Below are 17952 nucleotides of genomic sequence, written 5' to 3' on the forward strand. Positions count from 1 at the left end.
TAGATTCTTGTTGAATGGAGAGCATGAAGACAGGAACTGGCAGACATTTATCTAGATTTTGTAAAATGAAGTTTTAAAGATAAAAGTAATGATCAATCAAGAAACTTACTGAATCTGAAGTTAGAAGTGAATCTGAAGTCAGAAAACTGGTCTGTAATGGATTATGGCTCAGCCCATATTGGTACTGATAAGGTAGCAGGTACGCCAGTAAAAAATAACAATGAGATCTGTCTGTCTCTGATTGACTTATTTCACTTAGCATAATACCCTCCAGTTCCATCCATGTTGCTGCAAATGGCATGATGTTTTCACTCATATGTGGATCTTGAGAAACTTAACAGAAGACCATGGGGGAAGGGAAGGGGAAAAATAGTTATAAACAGAGAGGGAAGGAGGAAAACCATAAGAGACTCTTAAAGACAGAGAACAAACTGAGGGTTGATGGGGGTGGGGGAGAGGGGAAAGTGGGCGTTGGGCATTGAGGAGAGCACTTGTTGGGATGAGCACTGGGTGTTGTATGTAAGCAATTTGACAATAAATTATATTAAATAAAATAACAATGAGAAAAAAGGTAAAGTAAAAGATTTTTTTTGAGTGTAACAAAGAATCTTATATGCTAGTATTACTGAGGCTATTAGAGGGGAGCAGAAAATAAGGAAAAAAAGAATATCTAAATCATAGTCCCTCTACATAGTTACCAAAATAGAAGTTATTATGTTCTAGTTGGGACATTGCCACCTGGCTGTGCACACACCCTATCCAATACGTTGACTACTCACTGTTGTTTTAAACAGAATGATACTAACCCTACTCTCAATTATTCTCCAGGATAGGTTTACCACTGACAGTCTTTTGCTTTATATTGAGTCTGTTGGGGGATATATGGCTTCTCCTTGAGGCTCTGCCCCTTTCCTCTTCTTTCCTGACTGGGCTTTTTCACTGTTTGGATGGCCTTCCCCAGAGATTGCAGTGGAATAATCAAAGCAGAGGAGACGTAAGCCAGACAGTTTTGTAATGATTTGTAGCTTTTATAAAACCATTTCTCTAAGGGAGGAGACTTTAATGAATCATTGCCAGAAGGGTTTGGGATTATCTGTGATTTTTAATTATTCCAACTACCCAGATCATTTTTACCATAAGAATTAAGACTTGCCTACATGGCTTGGATAATTGAGATCAGGTTCCTGATGTACTGAGTAATTAAAAGTGCAATTGATCCTTGAATCTCTAACTGCATATATGCCCATCTCCTTTATTAGATATTTTCTTGCATCTAATGCATATTGCTAATTTTTAAGTAGGAATCTTGTTACTTTTCTCTATACATCAATGAAACTCTCTAAGAGTATTCTTGGGTCAAATTCTATTTGCATTAATCAAATTGAAGCCAACTTTTTAAAATGCCAGCAGTACGATGCATATATCTTGACTAGTTTTTGTTTTCAATGGATTAAGTTTACAAAAACAAAAAGAGAGAGAACATGAAAAAGAGAACCTTCATTTCCAAATGGCAATTATACTTGCATTTACATCTTACCACTTTGTCAGGGAATCTGCAGTGATAGGTTATTCTTTCATTGTTATTCATGAGGTACTATCAGTGAGTCATAAAATTGTAGAATGAGTTGCCCTAAATTGGGATTAGAATGCAGTGAACAAGTGTAAGAATCAGTCATTACTTCTTGAATTACGTGAGGCCCCAGAGGTGGAAAACTTTTGTTTCTGACAGCACATTTTTTTTAAAGGAAGTTGGATTGAAGAGGGCAAATAGAAGGAAAAAGGACAAAACATGGGAACTCATCAAGGCTATTTGAGAGGAGAAAGGCTGAAAGCAATGTGGATCAAAGAAACAAATGGATCATTAGCCATCAGGGGTTTAAAGGTCTGGAGACATCAACTTTCAATCCAAAAAATAGGTTGACCTAAAATAATGAAAGTATTAGAATTCCTATTAGAGCATGCTACACATCATACCTTAAAAATAATCATGTAAATAATGTAAATAAAAATAAGCTACCTATAAAAATATTCTCATAACATGGGACAGTGGGTGTATCCTGCCTCATGTCAGGTACTTCAACTTTTGCTCACCTTTGAAAGACAGGCATGTCTCATGACTCTCTACTCTCACCAAATCAAAGTTCCCTGTTAATACATCTTCTGTCTTATTTCTCATTCCCTTGCCATAATCCACATGATGTCCAGTTTTAGCAACTGGAAGAGAAAATTTAAATTAGGTTTAAAAATGGGAAAAGATAATAATTTATAAGAAAATAACACCCTATTTTCATGAAACTATATATTGAGTAATAAAAGGGAAATATAAATCAGATTTTTATACAAATAAAGGAAAAATAAAATTACATGTTGTAATTTTCTTCAAGTAGGCTTTGTTTTTAAAATGACCTAGACATTCCTAAGAGTTAAATGGAACCTACTCTGGATACAGACAAGTGTCCTTTCTGCTTTATACTTACTGTGAAAGTATTCTTCTATACACTCATTGTTGTTCTACTACTTTTTACTCAGCACTCATAAATTTAAAAAGTGACTCAATGTCCCAACTTGTCATTCTTTGGCCATTTTTTGGGAAGACTCTCAATAATCAGTCATTCTACCCTTGTTAAGTTACTGATGGAATAACTAACCCTGTTCTGAAAATAGTTATTTCTTAGAATTTCTGTCTCTATTGGTATAGCCATAACTGGGTATTTTGCCAGCTAGGTAACATTTCAGGTAAAGGTAATTCTGTCCTGCATCTTCTGGGAATGGAAACCGATTGTAAAATAAATGCCTAAGTTTTCCACCAAGGTGCCACAAGTTCCAGAGTGATCATCAGTAGAGGAAGTCATAGGTTTTGATATGTGTTACCAGTGACTGTAGACTTATGCTTCAGCTGAGCAAAGTTGGGCCAGTTATCAATTAATAACAATTAACTCCATTTGAGGGTATATTTCCTGGTCTTGTGAATACATCTTCCTAAAACTATAGTGATATTTTAGAACATAAAATAGATATTTGGGAAAAAATGCCTTTCTATTCTACAGATGATTTTGATTCTTTTTTTTTTTAATTTTTTTTTAACATTTATTTATTTTTGAGACAGGGAGAGACAGAGCATGAACAGGGGAGGGTCAGAGAGAGGGAGACACAGAATCCGAAACAGGCTCCAGGCTCTGAGCTGTCAGCACAGAGCCCGATGTGGGGCTCGAACTCATGGACCGCGAGATCATGACCCGAGCCGAAGTCGGCTGCTCAACCGACTGAGCCACCCAGGCGCCCCCGATTTTGATTCTTTACAGGGCTAGCTGTTGCTTGTGTTTTTGTCCCAGGATAGAGTGTTGGCTGCTTTGGTAAATGAATTATAAGGGACAGTGTGGAAGAAGTTTCTATCACTTGATATAGTCCATATGACAGGTTTTGTAATTTTTTTAATGGAATAAATCCTTTTTTAATGCTTATTTCAGTGCATTCTCTTTTGCAAAGAAGGCAAAATGGTGACATAGATATGGGGACAAGTACAATAAGACCTTGTGAGTAACTTGTTCTGTGAGCATTCTGCAAGACCAGCAAACATTTCTAATAAACTTTAACTTGATAAATGAGCAATGTCTTGCAATATGAGTAGTATGTGATGCCAGATGTCACATGATCACAACTGAGCCAATAGTTCTTGAAATTCGTTTGATATACAAGTGCTTTGGATTACAAGCATGTTTCTGGAATGAATTATGCTCACAAACCAAGGTTTTACTGTACTGCCACTTTTATTTTTAGGAGGAGGAGTTTAGCGAAGAGAACTTAAGGTGAGTGAGAATGCCCCATGCTGTAGGCTGGCAAACATAAGATCTAGAACTATGCACTCTTAAAAAAGGGAAACTATGATGTAGCCTACAGCATCAATCACTTTAACAACCTACAAGGCAAAGTACCTAATGCATGCACTGCTTTCCACATAAGTTAAGGAATTATGGAAATCTGTTCCCTTCTTTATACAGCAATTACAGCAGGTATTGATTGTATCTGCCAAGAGGATGGGACCATGTCCCCCACTTTCTTCTGAATAATAAAAATAAGAAGTAGAGAGGTGGTGCTCTTTGTCAATCAATTACTTTCTTTGGGTAAGAGAATGTGAGGTAGGAAGAGTAGCATGTTTCTTCTCTTTCTCGGTACATTTATGTGTTTTCTCTTCAAAGATCACTTATAGGGAGCACCTGACAGGTTCGGTTGGTTAAGCTACCGACTCTTGATTTCAGTTCAGGTCAGGATCTCATGGTTCATAAGTTTGAGCCCCGCATGAGGCTCTGCACTGACAGTGAAGAGCCTGCTTGGGATTCTCTCTCTCCCTCTCTCTCTCTGCCCCTCCCCTTCTCTCTCTCTCTCTCTCAATTTCTCTCAAAATAAATAAACTTAAAAAAATGTGGCTTATAGTCAGTTTTGCTAAATTCACCCCAAAATTCTTGGTGAATAGTTGTAAGTAATATGCTAATAAACACATAAATAGACAAAACAAGCACATCAGCAACCTTTGACCATTAAAATAACCCAATAATTCAGAATGTTATACATATATTGAATTATTTTCTGTCTAATGTTTCATCCCTTTGCTGATTCATTCAGTTACTTATTACCAACAATTTTTGGTGCCATCATGTATGAAATGTGCTAAAGTGATATATTTTATCCAATTTCCATCTTTTACTATTACTGTTTTACTCCTCTTCTCTTGGTTATACTCTAGGATAAGCAGAATTGGCCAGCACATCATTTATGTGTTCTTTATGCATTAATTTATTCAACAAATATTAACTGAGCACCTAGTATGTACCAAACTCTGAGCTAAGAACTGCAGGAAATCTAATGATAAACAAAATCTGGTCTTTGTCCTTAAGTAATTTTCAGGCGACTGAGTACTAGCAGAATAACTACTTGTCTTTTATGTCCTTTGAGGGAGAAAATATGGAGAATCTTCCTTCATTATAAATCAAGGGGCATTCTGATTTTAATTTTCAAGTAAGTGCCATCAAGAAAATCAATTATGGGGCACCTGGGTAGCTTGGTTGGTTGAGCGTCCGACTTTGGCTCAGGTCATGATCACGTGGTTTGTGAGTTCCAGCCCGGCATGGGGCTCTGTGCTGACAGCTCAGAGCCTGGAGCCTGTTTCAGATTCTGTGTTTCCCACTCTCTCTGCCCCTCCCCCACTCACACTCTGTCTCTCTCCTTCAAAAATAAACATTTAAAACAAAAAGAAAATCAATTATGTATTTCTTAAAAACATCATCTATCTACAATAGTATAAGTTGCCTTTGCTCATTTTCTCTACTTCCTCACTTCTTGTTCAGCCCTCAGTTCCTGATGTTGGACTTCTGCTTCTATTACTACGGGGAACTTTTCTTATTTGGGTCATCAATGACCTCCTAGCTGTCAAACCCAATTCAAAGAAACAGCAGTGGGAAAATGTATGTCATGAGCACTTATTCATTCTATAAATACACTTTGGGTACACATCATCACAGTGTGATGTTAAGGCATGTCAAGAGAACTCTGTTTCTCTATACAGAGTGGTGCCCCTTATAAGGCAGCAAGTCTCTTGAGTGTGAGAGCTTTGTCTTTCCTTTATCCCTAGAATTTTATATACTTTTCAGGTCTTATCTGAATTGCTCTGAGACTTGTGATAGAAGAAACTTCTCCCTCCTTAAAGCTTCTCCCCTCCCTAGGGCTTTGGTGATAATGTTTTAAGTGGTTTGCTTGTTACTTATGTGATCACTCTGTCCTAGAGTCAAAAAGCTCAAGAGAGGGAATGAGGTCTTATTTGTGATACTGGATGAGTGGCTAAGACTATGGTTATATTCCTTGGAGAAGGAGCATAGAGATCACTTTCTATTTTATGAGGTACATAGGCCTAGGAACCCAAAGGATGAGATGAGTTCAGATCTGAATAAAACTAAGATTTAATGGAAATACAAATTCCAGGGGCAGTTTTGTTTGTTTGTTTTTGTTTTTGTCTTTTGTTTTGTTTTGTGTTGCTTTGTTTTGTTTTGATGTTGACTTGAAGAACCAAATGTTCAAGCATTGAGGTTTTCAGAAGGAGACACTTAACAAAATTCTCCAAACACAAGTAGTTGGATATTATCAGTCAGGGCAAGTACAAATAAATAAAACTTGTCTCTGGCATGGTAGAAATCCTCTCTCTCTCTCTCTCTCTCTCTCTTATAATTTTGTTAATGTTTATTTTTGAGAGAGAGAGAGGGAGGGAGAGAGAGAGAGAGAGAGCACATATGTGTACTCAAGTTGGGTAGGGGCAGAGAGGGAGGAAGACAGAGGATCCTAAGCGGGCTCTGTGCTAATAGCAGAGAGCCCAATGCCAGGCTCAAACTTATGAAACTGTGAGATCATGACCTGAGCCAAAGTTAGATGCTTAACTGACAGCCATCCAGGTGCCCTGAAACCCACTCTTTTTAATGACAGTGCTTTCTTCTTTTGTGCAGAAATGTTAGAATTCCCATTTATTCCATTCTCTACCTTCACTCTCTTTATATATGTATAAATTTTGAGCAGTTTGTCCATACTCCTAGTTTTAATTAACATAATCTACTCATAATTCTCAAAACATCTCTTTCATGAATTTCTTTATCATCTCGTAGTTACCCTCTTCCTTGTGGACGTCCATTACCATGCTTCCACATATATTAATTGTATAAATATTAAGTACTAGGCCCCAAAACAAATAAGACACACATAATTCTTACTCTCATTAATGTAAAAGCCTAGGAAGAACACCATGCTATATGTTAAAAGTCATTAGTTCCCACGACAGTGGTGTCCACTCTCACCACTGTTATGCAACACAGTATTGGAAGACTTAGCCTCTGCAATCAGATAACATAAAGGAATAAAAGGCATCCAAATCAACCAGGAGGAAGTCAAACTTTCACTCTTCACAGGTGACATGGTAATCTAGATGCAAATCAGTTGTAGATGTGCTGCACAGCTTCCTGGCATCTCTGGCCTTACTTCATGGTTTGGTGGGGCTTGGAGGCCATACTTGGCAGTTGGGCAGGGCTAATGACTTGCTTCCCCGTATGCGCGGGGCTCTGGATTGCACTCTATGGTTGGGACAAACTGCCAGCTGGGGACCCAAAGCGAGCAGATCTGGTGACTGAGTTCTCTGGTCAGATGGAGCCACCAGCAAAGCACCACAGGATGGGCTCTTCACTCAGGCACCACAGCCAGGAGGAACTTGGTTGGCCAAGATCCACAAATTTATTGTTGTGAGAGCCCCTTCCCCTTCTCTAGCTGATTTCTGCGGCGATTCAGGCGAGGCAGTACCTAAGTGAGCTTTCCTAAAAGTGTCCCAGAATAGTGGACACGCTGAGTGTCCACCCTGGATTCTCCTTTTCCCACTGTAGACTCGGAGTGAGGCCCTCAGCATGGTGCTGCACAGGCCTGGGGGAGGGGTGATGCAGTCAAAGCGAAACCACTTTTCTTAGCCTTCAAATGTGGATTTTTTTCAGTTTTTATGGTCCAAAGGTATACTTCAGCCTCACCCATGGGTTCTGAGATCTTCACAAATGTGTCTTTTCTCTGGATAGCTGCTAGTTGCTCTTTCTGTGAGGGGGACTCAAGTCAAGAACAACCTGTTTCCCTATCTTCCTGACACCACTTCAGGCAATAGTTTTTATAACTAGGCAGACTGATGTTATATGTAGCAATAGCTGGCAAGCATGTGTTATTAAGAACACCAGGTATAGATAAGTTAATAGTCTAAGCAAAAGAAAAAGTAAGTTAGACCATTCCTTGATCATAGTTAACACTGAAAGCAGTAATTATTTTATTTTTCAGTTTAAAGATTTTTACAGCCCAGCCCAGCCCTACATTGACATGTGACTTTGATACTTCCACTTCCATCACATATATCTGTTGAGATGGGATTGTTGGGTTATTTAAGTCAACTTTGTGAAGCTCAAAGAAAGAGATTCTAGAAAGCTATACCCTCACCAAAAAGCCCTCTGCATATATACAAGCTAGGGAAAATGTCCACAGCCCAAGCCAGTCAAACAATGCTCAGATGAAAGAGGGATTTTAAGGGCCTCAGCTAACAAGGCCTCCACTTCCCCGGCCAGTGGGCATTCAAGTGTTGGCTTTGGCAGGCAGGTACTGGATCACACACAGAAGGAGCCCTGAGAGGCTGTTTCCCCTTACACCACCTCAAAGTTTGGATTTTCAATTTATTTTTTAAAAGCAGATACACAGTAAACATCGGAATGTGAGTTTTATGCTAAATACATTTTGGTTTCAGAGCAGTTATCTCTTGCTGCCAGAATAGCCCTAAGGATTAAGATGGTTTATTGGGATCAAATGCCTGGGAGATTTATTATAGTGCAGACTGTTTACTCATTCCCATTAAAATGCCGATTATGCTTATTTCTTTGCCTCTCTCTCCTCCACATCCTTTCTTCCCTCCTCCAAAACCCATATTCTATTATTTTATTTTCCAGCTTAAAGATGAATCTACTTAGATTTTTATTCTTTATTAAAATTGAATCCTTGGAAGCTCTCTGACTTCATAGGAGCCAAGGAGCAGCAATGGCATATATGTAGCTCATTAAGGACTTGGGAACACTGAGTCCTTGGTTAGCAACCCAGAGGGATTGGGGTGGGGGTGGGGGGGGCGAAATATATTCAGGGACTTTTTCTGATAACTGCAGCAAAATGTACATATTTGGAATTATTTCTTGTGAAGGATCACAAACACCCTAGCTATAATTATCTATAATTTAGAGCCATGTTGGACCAAAGATAATTTGCCACAAGGTATATGTTTACTTGGGTAAAACGGGAGATTATTTTATAGCCAACTGCTATGTAAAACATTCAACAAGGCAGATGAGTTTGCACACAATATATCAGCTTTAAAGAAAATAGACATGACACATCAGAAAATATGATCATTTAAAATTTTTTTAACGTTTATTTATTTTTGAGACAGAGAGACACAAAGCGTGAATGGGGGAGGGTCAGAGAGAGAGGGAGACACAGAATCTGAAACAGGCTCCTGGCTCTGAGCTGTCAGCACAGAGCCCGATGCAGGGCTCGAACCCACAGACCGCGAGATCATGACCTGAGCCGAAGTCGGACACTTAACCGACTGAGCCACCCGGGTGCCCCAGAAAATATGATCATTTAAATAAGAAAGCTACATCCCAGGAAATAATCCTGGAGGGCTTGGTAATGCATCCATATGTATAAGAAAGCCAATTAGTGAGTCCACTAGGTTATGTAGAATGATTTTATGGAAATTACAGAGGGCCAGGTAAATATTTGATATACCATGATAAATTCATCTTAAATACGTAGTGACTATTGTGATGTCTGACATGTAAGAGATGCCCAGTAAGCTTCTGTGGAATTAAATATAGTTCACCAGATACTCATGAAGTGTACCAATACATTACTAGCATTTTTTTTCTGCTTATAATGATCTAGCCCAGCCATTGTCCAACTTTAGCATGCACAAGAATCAGCTAGAAGGCTCTTTACAATACAGATTGCTGGGCCCTGCATGTAGAGTTTCTGATTCAAGAGGTCTGCAGAAAGGTCTGAGAAGTTGCATTTCTAACATGCAAAAATGATGCCATGATGCTGGTGCATGAACATGTTTTGAGAAGTACTGTAGTTTATAATGAGATGAAAGAAAAATAGTACACTCAAGGACCAAAAAGTGCTCAACTCTGCTCATTTAAAAAGCATGACTTTTTCCACCTATTTGACAGATTTGGTGCAGTTACTATTTGCTAAAGTTTCTACTAGAGTCGCGAGAAGAAAGTGTCCTCATGCTTTCTGTCTGAGTGTGGCAGCCAAGATTCAATAGGGAATTTTCAGAGAAAAACATGGTGATACAGGAAAACACACACACACACACACACACACACACACACACACACACACACACAGAATTTTTGCAACTCAGAAATAACTCTGTAAATAGTAAAGACTGATTTTACTCAGAAGAATCTAAAATTTTAGATTCTCATGAGAAACATTGGAAAATCATTCTCTTACATACTTGCCTTCTGATTTATTCCACTTCCTAAAGCTTAAAGATTACAACTAATTAAAAGGGGGGAAAAACACATGATTAGAAGCCTTTATTGCCTGATAGCTCAGATGCCTTTGTACTTAAAAATTCTTTGAGTCTGATTGATTATTTTGATCCCTATTGATAGGATAGAAAGGGAGCTAATTTACTATAAGCAAATGATAAAATAAAAGAGTACTGTGAACTGAGCACTTACAGTTTGTCAAGCTCTCTGCTAATCGCTTTATACACATTATCTCAGTCTTCATAACAATCCTTTGAGATCAGCACTATTTTTCTTACCATGTTACTGAGAAAAGTCAGGTATAAAGAATTTGACTTGCCCATGGTCATGTTTATAGGTGTGGAGCCAGAACTTGATCCTTCCTGATACCCAAGAATTTGAAATACGTTAGTCAAGTTCCAAATAGGTCAAGGTAGAGGAACCAGTATTAACAGCAATAATAACAGTGCCACCTGTTATTATAGCAATTGAAGTATTAGCCTTAAGAAGTCCTATGATACAGGTATTTCTATCCACATTTTATGTTTGAGAAAATCCAGAGAAGTTAAGCACTCTGCCTGAGGCTATATAGTTAACAAGATATGAACTAAGGATTATAAATTCTAAAGCCCACATTGTTTATATATCACTAGAAAACCCTAATATTAAGCAATCCCCTTCGTAGACCTTTTGGTAACAATCCAAATATTTAATACTATTACATTAATGTAACTGTAAGTTTCTACAAAATGAAAATTCATTTGTTCCCCTTTGATAGCAGAAAAATACTGTGATGAGCCACCTTATATATAATGTTAAATTTGATGTGCGTTTTCCATAGGTTTACTGGGTCCAAGAACATGTTTATTTTTATAACTGATTTTGTTTGTATCAAAGCAATATATACATATAGCTCAATAGGACAAATAATTGCTACATAACCAATAACAACAGCCCCTGCTCCCACTTATCCTTCCTTCCACGCTCATCCTGGTTGCCAAAGGCAGCCACTTCTACTCTGAGCTACTTTATCTGGTATTTGCGTCTGCATTTCTACATACAGTATGCAGGTATCTTTCGATTCATGGATTTAAAACATTATTCACTGACTTCCTAATGTGCAACTTTAGGATTTTTTTCTCTCTTATACACACTCTTACTCTTCTTCACTCTTTCAATGTAGTTATACACTTTATTAAATATGATTTGGCATTTTCATGATTATGACTACATAAATATTCTCTGTTGAGTAGTGTATGATTACTTTTAGTTGTCCATATAAATTCTTTTTGTATAATGTTTAGCTTTTTCTAGAATTAATAATAACCTTTAATCTTTTCCATTTACTTAGGTTCATTTGGACATAGCTAAATCTTCTCAGTTCCTTTAATAGCCTTTAAAGGTGATTTTCCAGCTCTGTCCAATTGCCAATTCTGTACAATAATCTAGTAGTTTTCTTTTGTAAATCTTGGGGATATTCCTTCCAGTGTTCTCTGTTTTCTTGCTCCAACCTGAGCTAACTGCCTTTTCAGCCACCTTCACAGCTATCATCCTTTGTTATCAACTTGCTATTTTTCTCATTCTTTTCTGTGGTAGATTTTCCATTTTTCTGGGTTCCGTATCTTTTTCCTACTTACTTTATTCCTTTGTCAAGTAAAGCACATTCGCCAGTAGCTTCCTGCAAAAGGATGCATGGTGTGTAATCTTTGAGATTTTGCATACCTGGAAAAGTTTGTATCCAAATTATAGATGGTTTTATTAGGGCATGGAAACCTAGGTAGAAAATCCTTTTCCTTAAGAATTCTCCTCCATGGCCTTCTAGCTTCCTATGTTGCTGTTGAGTAAATCAGTGCCATTTTGGTTCTCTGTCCTCTGTGTGTGACCTGGTTTTTCAGAATCTTCTCTTTATCTCTGGTATTTGAAATGCCAGGATGACATGCTTTGGTGACTGCTGCTGGGTCAGCTACAGTATGAACATGACAATTTTGTCAGAGAGGAAAATAGAAATTATATTCTCCAAAATCTATCAAAAATAATTATTTTCCCTCCTTTTTTGACCTGCATTCCTACAACGCGCATGCCTGCATGAGAGAGAGAGAGGAAGAAAGAGAACGAGAATTGCTACTTGTCCAAATGGTCTACCTGAATTTAACGAGAAGCTAATGACCAATTCAATGTGAATAAATATTATGTACTTCCTCTTTGCAATGCCTTTTGCAAGGCACACTTCCTCCTTTCAGCGTGCTTGGAATCTACTGTGGCAGATGTGATAAGAACTTAAACTGTAATAAAACAGAAGATTTATAATGACCTTATTAGAAAAATGTGACAGAGCTTCAAGGGAAAATTAAATAATTTCAGATAAGGAGATGGGAAATACGCTACGAATGAGGGCATGTTTGGTGAGTTAGGACCGTAAAGAGAGTGGTAAAAGTAGGGAAGGGAGTTTGCATTTCAGAGGTTCTGAAGTCTGAGTGGTTAGTAGTAGTAGAAGGGACATTTGTTTATAGGCAGGAGTAGGTAAAAGGCATAATGATGAGAAAGTAAAAGACAAATCCAAGAGTAACAAGTTGGCTGCATCTTAGCTGACATATGGAGAAATGGGAGATATACAAGAGAGGAAATTTTGTGCTAAATCCTGGTAAGCTTTGGATGCAAACTCATTTTTTAGGGGTAACTTATTTCAATCATTTTTTTTTCTCATTTACCAATTTATATTCACTGACCAAATACTGTGAACTAGCCCCTATGCTGGGTGCTAGGGAGAGAACTGAAAGAGACATGGTTCTGGACCTCAAGCAATTAACTATTGTATATGAAGACATGTTATGGTACTTGTGTTTGTACCTAACTTCTAAAAATGAAGTATGAATGAGATATATAAGGATCTTTAGCGAAAGGAGCATCTAGGTTGCCTGAGGTCTTCAGAAGAGGCCAAAGAGAGATGATGGCACCAAGAAGAATCAAATGAGGTGTCCAGGTATGAGTGGAGCATTCTAGGCAGAGGAAACCACACTGTCAAAGGTACAGAGATGAAAGAGAACATGGCATGTTCATTCATTTATTTGTGCATGCTACAAATTTTATTGAGTACTTAGTATGTACTAGGCACAGTACTAGCCATGCTAAGAAACTACTGATTTTTTTAATTAATTAATTAATTGTTTAATTTACATCCAAGTTATTAGTATATAGTGCAAAAATTATTTCAGGAGTAGATTCCTTAATGCCCCTTACCCATTTAGCCCATCCTCTCTCCCACAACCCCTCCAGCAACCCTCTGTTTGTTCTGTATATTTAAGAGTCTCATGTTTTGTCCCCTCTGTTTTTATATTATTTTTGCTTCCCTTCCTTTATGTTCATCTGTTTAGTATCTTAAATTCTTCATATGAGTTAAGTCATATGATATTTGCAGTAAAACTATCTCTGTTTGCAGATGACATGATCTTACATATAGAAAACTCTAAACATTCCATCAAAAAATTGTTAGAAATAATAAATGAATAATGCTTCAGGATACAAAATCAACATACAAAAATCAGTTCCACTTCTATATATTAGAAATAAACTATTCATAAAAGAAATAAAGAAAACAATCCCATTTATAATAGCCTTGAAAAGAATAAAATACTTAGGAATAAATGTAACCAAGGAGATGGAAGATTCTTACACCAAAAACCATAAGATATTGATGAAAGACGTTGAAGATACAGATAAATGGAAAGATATTCCTTGTTCATGTGTCAGAAGAACTTAATATTGTTAAAATGTCCATATGCTAAAGCCATTTATAGATTCAATTAAATCCCTATGAAAATTAAAAGTCATTTTTCATAGAAATGTCAAAAACAATCTTAAACTTCATATGGGATCACAAAAGACTCTCAAGTGATCTTGAAAAAGAACAAAGTGAAAGTTTTATACTTCCTCATTTAAAACTAATTTACCAAGTTATAGTAATCAAAACAACATGGTACTGACAGAAAAACAGACACACAGGCCAACAGAATAAAATAGAGACCCTTTAAATACTCCCACACAGATAGGTTCAGCTAGTATTTGACAAAAGAACCAAAAAAAATTGATGGGGAAAAGATAGTCTCTTCAGTAAATGGTGCTTGGATAATGGATATTCATATGCAGAAGAGTGAAATTGGACCCCTATCTTACACCACTTACAAAAATTAACTTGAAATAAAGATTTAAATGTAAAACCTGAAGCCATAAACCTCCTAGAACAAAACATAGGAGGAAGACTCCTTGACCGTTGTTTTGACAATGCTTTTCTGAATATGACACCAAAAAGCACAAACAACAAAAGCAACAATCAACAAGTGGAACTACATCCAACTAAAAACCTGTCTGCACAGCAACAAAAGGAACAATTTAAAAAAAATGAAAAGTCAACCTACAGATTGGGAGAAAATAATTGTAAACTATATATCTATTAAGGGGTTAATGACTAAAAATCAATAAGGAACTCCTTTAAGTTAATAGCAAGAAAATAAATAATCAGAATGTAAAAATGGTTAATGTAAAGAATTTAACGTGAAAGATAGTCAAAGGACTTGAATAGACATTTTTTCAAATACAGACAAGTGGCCAACAAGTACATGACAAAATGCTCAATATCAGTAATCATCAGAAAATCAAAACATCAGGAAAGAGGGGCAAGGGAAAAGGACTAGGACTTTATTATCGTGTGTGGTTTTTTTTATTTTATTTATTTATTTATTTATTTATTTATTTATTTTAACGTTTATTTATTTTTGAGACAGAGAGAGACAGAGCATGAACGGGGGAGGGGCAGAGAGAGAGGGAGACACAGAATCGGAAGCAGGCTCCAGGCTCTGAGCCATCAACCCAGAGCCCGATGCGGGGCTCGAACTCGCGGACCGCGAGATGGTGACCTGAGCTGAAGTCGGACGCTTAACCGACTGAGCCACCCAGGCGCCCCGTGTGTGTGTGTTTTTTTTTAAAGGAACATGATGAAATGCATTGATTTAATATTTGCAAAATATCATCCCTAGTACAGTTACATAGACACAATCAAAAGTCCAGAAATCTGTGTAGCATACTGCACAGTTCACAGTTTAGCTTCTGGTAAAATTAACAGAAGAATCACTTTCTAATCCATTTTTTCTAGCAAGCAGGAAAGATGGAGAGCTGGTTTTATTGTGGCTAACAATGGATAAAAACTACTAGTAGATTATATTTAGAATACAGACTTCTTCGATGTGGCCTCTTCTCTCCCTTTAGTTGTGGAGTTTGTTTTACGTCTTCAGGTCAATTTTGGGGGTATTAGGATAATTTGACAGTTATCTAGCTGTGCTAGTGGGATGAGAGGAGCCTAGGGTCCTCCTACTCTGCCACCATCTTATAAATCCTCAGGACTTCATCATTCTAGATGCTTTAATCATGGACCTGTCTTCTGCTATCACCTCAATCAGACATTTCAATAACTTTGAGAGCATTACATAAAGGGAAATAAATCAGACAAGAAAAGACAAATATTGTATGATCACACATATGTGGAATCTAAAAACTCCAACTCAAACAGACAGTAGATAGATGGTTGCCAGTGGTGGGGTGATGGCAGAAATGGGAAGATATTGGTCTAACAATAAAAACTTACACGTATGTGATGAATGTGTTCTGGGGATCTAATGTACAGCATGTCGACTATAGTTAATAATACTGTATTATAACTTGAAAGTTGCTAAGAAAGAAAATATTAAGTGTTCTCACCACACAAAAAAATTAAAGTGAATATATGGGGTGATAGATCTGTTAACTAACCTTATTCTAGTAATCATTTTGTGTATATATATATATATATATATATATATATATATATATATAAATCAGTACCTTGCACACCTTAAACTTATACAATGCTATCTGTTAATTGTGTCTCAATAAAGGTGGAAAAATTAGAATTCATCAAAACAAAACACATATTGCTCTAGTGCATGTATATGTTATCAAATTGCAGCTTGTCACCTGCCAAGTGAGGAAGTCAAAAAAGTTCTGTCCAACTACACAAACATGTGACTTATGTTTCTACAACATATTTTAGAGAAGTGATGTTTATTTATTTTTTTAACGTTTTATTTATTTTTGAGACAGGGAGAGCCAGAGTGAACAGGGGAGGGTCAGAAAGAGGGCAACACATAATCTGAAACAGGCTCCAGGCTCTGAGCTGTCAGCACAGAGTCCAACGCGGGGCTCGAACTCATGGACCACGAGATCATGACCTGAGCCGAAGTCAGCCGCTTAACCTACTGAGCCACCCAGGCACCCCATAGAAGTGATGTTTATAATATCAGTGTTTAACAAGGTTTTCAATTTCAATTTAATTTTAAAGAAAAAAAGAAAAGGTGCATAAAGACCAGCACAGAATACTAGTATAATAGCTAAAGCATATTACAATTTATTGCTCTAAAAGTATAAACACCTAATTTTTTTCTTTTTAAATTTTTTTTTCTTTTTTTTTATAAAAGAAGTGTAGGATGTGTGGGGGGTGGGGGGTATATAAACTCTGAGCTTATTTGTTAACATCAGACACTATTTTTGGAATGAAGAGGGAGAAGAAGAGGGAGGTGAGGGGTGGGGGAGGAGAGAGGGAGAAAAGAGAGAGAGACCTCATTATTTTAGATGCTCTAATTCTATACCTAATTTCTGAGCAATTACAAACAGAAGCTTAAGTGCAATTCTTCTGCTTCTGCTTTCTTCCCCTTGCCCCTTGTCCTTTTTGTTTGGATTATGAAGAATAACTATCCTAGTTTTCCCATTTCAAATTTGACATCAGAACAAATCTGGTCACTCATATGCATGCATGCACATAAGCACATAAGTTCCTGGGTGATGTATGGACATTGAAAACAACACTATAATACTAAAGAAATGTAGCTTTTTAGTTCTAATAGCACCCTTAATTTAAGTTACTTCCACCCCACTTCTCACCTGCCTAATTTTCCTTTCATGCAAACTTAGACAACCTTCATGTTGCTGTTGTGTTAAGAATATTTATGTGTGCTCTGCTAGGTTCTCCAAAATAACTAACAACCAACCAACCAACTAACTAACTAACTAAATAAATAAATAAATAAATAAATAAAATGGGGCAAATTGCTAAGCACAGTAGGAATGGGAAAATTGTTTACTTAATGAAACCTACTATTTTACTTCTCATTCTGTCCCATGAAACCAAGAAGCAAGGTTTTGTGGTGGTTCTAGCCATTCTCCCTAACACTTAGTATGATTTTGTGATAAAGACGAGTATACTATCAAATAGTCTATAACTCTTTTTCCTTCTATCTTTCATGATACTTTTATGATTAAATTTGTAGGTCAAAAATTGCAGGTGAGTGAGGGCAAAGAAGAGAAAATCACCATTATCAATAGACAATGGAGTAGTAATAGAATCATAACTTTGAAATGTGCTTAATGAGCTCTCTCTTCTATGTAGACTCATGCAAATTCAGTGTAGTTATACTTATTGCAAATACATGAATACAGCCCCAGGGAAATATGCTAGTAGATTTGCGATCACATTTCTAGAGGTAAAAGTGAATATTTCTTGGCTTCCACAGATGCCAATAGTAGTATTCTCCCTCACCCACTCCCTTGAAAGAGAGTATAGATTCTATTGCAAGATGTCATGTTTTACAAAATATAGAGCAGCTGTATATAATCTATAGACACTTTTATTCATTTCAAAAAGTGAGCACAGTTGAATTGAAATAACGTACAAGCTGAAAAATCCTTTTGGTTTTCAGGCAATCTCATTAAACAATGAAGAGTGTACTTAGCAGTTAATCTGCTCTTTTATGTTGTCATTGAATAAAGAACTGGAATTATGCCATTA

This window comes from Panthera uncia (assembly GCF_023721935.1).
Source record: "Panthera uncia isolate 11264 chromosome B3 unlocalized genomic scaffold, Puncia_PCG_1.0 HiC_scaffold_1, whole genome shotgun sequence".
NCBI classification, from domain to species: domain Eukaryota; kingdom Metazoa; phylum Chordata; class Mammalia; order Carnivora; family Felidae; genus Panthera; species Panthera uncia.